Source organism: Cyprinodon variegatus, unplaced genomic scaffold (genome assembly GCF_000732505.1).
Source record: "Cyprinodon variegatus isolate N-32 unplaced genomic scaffold, C_variegatus-1.0 Scaffold176, whole genome shotgun sequence".
In the NCBI taxonomy this organism is placed as follows: Eukaryota; Metazoa; Chordata; class Actinopteri; order Cyprinodontiformes; family Cyprinodontidae; genus Cyprinodon; species Cyprinodon variegatus.
The window spans coordinates 324,729-328,638 of NW_015150629.1; positions in this window are offsets into that span (position 1 = coordinate 324,729).

The following is a 3,910-nucleotide window of genomic DNA, read 5'->3' on the forward strand; positions in this document are numbered from 1 at the left end:
ATTAAACAAAATAAACTGTAAATCTGAAATATATGAGTTTGTATGTAATGTATGAATATAATATACAAGTTTCACTTTTTAAATGGAATTACTGAAATCAATCTTTTCATGATATTCTAATTTTATGACCAGCACCTGTAAATAACACAGTCCTTCTTTTCACTGTAGACAAGCAATGAACTGCTTATCTGTTCTCCAGATAAGCAGTTAATTGCTTGTCACGGCTGACAATATTATAAGCGTTCTGATGGCCATCCATCCATTCATCCATTTTCCATCACACTTATCCCAAGCGGGGTCTATCTCCAGCTGTCGACAGGTGTCTACCCCTGTCCATGCTGGATAGGTCGCCAGTCCATAGCAGGACAACACAGAGACAAACGGGACAAACAACCATTCACGGACACACTCACATTTAACCTAACAGTCATGTTTTTGGACTGTGGAAGCAGGAGTACCCAGAGAGAACCCATGCATGCTCAGGGAGAACATGCAAACTCCATGCAAAAAGACCCTGGGCCAGGAATCGCACCTGGAACCTTCTAGCTGCAAGGCAGCAGTTCTACCTACCCACTGAGCCACTGCACAGCCCCGTTTCTGACAGCATTTTTGTTCACTAAAATGCCAAAGACATTCTGATTGCATTTTAGTGAAAGGATTTTTTTCAAAAACATTATTAATGTGCACAAATAAGGAATAGTTGTATTAACCATACATATAAAGAGAGTTTTATGGGGCCCCTAGGAACTTGGAGCCCTAGGCAACTGCCTAGTATTGCCTAATAGTAAATCCCCCCTGCCTGAACATGGTATCTTATCCAAGAGGAGGGCATATATTTTCATGGCCCTCAAGATTTGAGCAATTTTCCATGTCTATGCAATACTACACAACCGCCTTGGATTTTCCAGCTAAACAGATAATGAGTTGCTGAGCTGCGACATTTTCAAATGTGGTATAAATCTACCTCAAGTAGAACTCTACAATCATTTAGAATTTTCATGGACACTGGTGTGGTCCTCCCCTCTACAACAACATGCTGTCTGGCTGTGACATGAGGTTTACAGCGCTGACTTTCTTACTCTGACCCTCATTCCCTGCAGTAAAGAACTGACACTCTGGCGTCCAGATGCCAGCCATCAAACAGACGCTGACACACCCCTACTGTATTTCCAGAAGAAAAGAAAAAGACAGATTGTTTTTTTTTGTTTCTCTCCCTTACATGAAAACTGACAAAACTTCTGATTTTAGACAGAAAGATATAATTAATTATAAGAGGAAATTGGTTTGATTTACAGTTCTCAAAATCTTTTTTATTTATATATTTCTGTCTTTGTTTTGTTTTTTTTTTCTTTTCTTTTCTGGCATCTTAAACTCGTTCAAATGCTTTTAAATCACCGAGAAACCCCTTAACTGGGGACATGTGTATAGCTTTTTCTTTAACATTTAATGCTGCATTTAATGCATGGTAAGATTTTTTTACTTTAACGGGGAGTTTCAAGTAGCGCTAATTATAACACATATGTCCTGCAGAACAATGATATTTTAAAAAACTTCCTGTCCACCCGATTTCCATTACTTGAGCTGCTTTGAGGCTTTTTGGTTTAACTTCAGAGCTCTATCACATTTCATGGTGAAAGCCCCTGCGGACAGGCGATACTCCTGACCTGTCACTCGCCACTGTAATGAGAGTGTGTACCCAGACAGTCTTTCTCGTTTCATTTTGACCCCAACCGTGACCCCTGTGCTTGACTACGTGTGTATTTGTGAAGAAAAGCAATGTCTGTTTTATTTAGACCTACAACTGCAGCATCCTGTACAGTTTCGACCACTTTTCCGTCAGCAGAGAAGCTGCTGGGCCTGACCTCTGAGCCCTCTGGCCTTTGCCTTGGCTCCTGAAACCAGATGAGAGCCCAGACGGTGACCGTTTGGTGCCACAATTCTGTTATACTGTCCAAAAATATCTCTGCCGTCAACAGGAGTGCACTGTTGAATTCTACCCTTCCTACTTGTCACACTGCCTATCCAACCAATTGCTCCAAGCCTCTCTTCCTTACCTGTGTGTGGTCTGGGCAGCTTTGCTCACAGTGTCCAGCAACACCCATATGACCCAGTTTCAGGGCCCTAAGCCGAGCAACCTCTTAGGCTTGGAAAGTAAAAAAGGCCACTGGGAGCTGTGTGAGAGGTGGTTTGTTGAGATGAGATAAGGAAGCACACTCTGGTTCAAAACGCAGATGGCCAGGCTTCAAATCTGCTCTTAATCCACTATTTCAAATGACATGGGGGGAAAAAAGAGCAGTGTGGTTTATTCTGCAATTATGACAGTGTAAAGTGAGGTGTCCAAGCTGCCTTCCTTATCCATTCCCGTGAAGCTTTAAAAGGGGATCTGGTGGTGGTCTGTTTGCTTTCAGGTGGCAGAAGTGACCTTTCTTATCAGACAAATGTAGCTTGTGTTAGACTTTTATTTGACAATAACTGTGTGTGTATGTGTTTGTTCTACCCACAGTAGGTCTTCTCAGACAGATCCCTATGATGTAACTTTATGGCTAGTTGTCTTGCAAAAGTATTTATGCTGCTAAACATTTATTTTAATTTTATTTTTTTTTTCATTTTATTATTGGTCAACTGCAAAAATGAGTATACTCTACTGGAATTGTATGTGGAAGTGCATAATTATAGAATGGAAGAGATAGATAATACATGATGAATTTTTGTTTATGCATGAAAAAAACATCTGAATTGATTCCCATTGTAATCTGATGCTTATCCATTAATTATCAGAAGTAATTGCTAAATAAAAGTACAGAGATCCACAGCAAGAATTTTCATTTACCAGAAGTCATCGATGGAACAACAACAAAGCTGTTCCTAAAATGAAAATAGGGATTGTCAGCATCATACTGTGGGGAAGCTTTTTATCAGTAAGTACAGCAAAGCTGGTGGAGTTGAGCTCAGTAAAGCATACATTAGCAAAGAAAAGCCTGTTAGAGGCTGCAATATACTTCAGATTGAGCTGGAGGTTCACCTTCCAGCAGAGCAACAAACCTAAACCTACAGCAAGAGCTAAAATGTAATAGTTCAGATAAAAGCACATTCTTATGTTTTAAAAAACAAATCAGAATAGAAACCTGAATATAATTCAGAGTTTATGGCAACACTTGAAAGTAATGTTGACAGATGTTCGTTATTCAGTCTGGCTATATAAAGAGAAAAGACACATTTTAGTCTATTGTTGTGCGATATCAGAATAATCAGAATGTGAAGCAGATTTATTGCTAAGTAGAATTGCACTTACAAGGAATTTGACTTGGTGTTGATGGTGCAGACAAATTCGATATATACAGAATACAGAATCTGTAGCTATTTAAAATATAAAACAAACAATATACTATATACAATATATAGTATATAGCCATATACTATGTACACAGTAGACTGTCCGTTATTGTAATGCAGGAGGTCTAGAGATGCTACGATGGTGTAGCTACTAGGTCCTGAACGGGGGAGGGAGACAGTCAGTGTCAGTGTCATGGGGGTCTCTGGGCCTTGTTGATAAGGCTGGTAGCAGATGGGAACTAACTGGTCTTGTAGGGTTTTGGTCCTGATGAACCGCAAACCTATAGAGCCATATGCCAGAGAATTGCAGCTTACATTGTAGTGGTAGATATAAGAATGAAATCTCTCATTAAAGCCTTTTATAAGTGAAAAATATATTTTTATACTTATACATTATATACCAATAAATTACATTTAAGTCTGATTTAATAATACAACAAAGAGGATCGATGACCAAGATGTCTTCTGGGATCTGTTAGTTTAGATTTAGAGTTGCGCATCAGATGAACCCCATAAAGCTTTACAAGCTTCTGAAATCCACCCTGCTGGTCCTAATTCCTCTCTACTGATTCCTCAT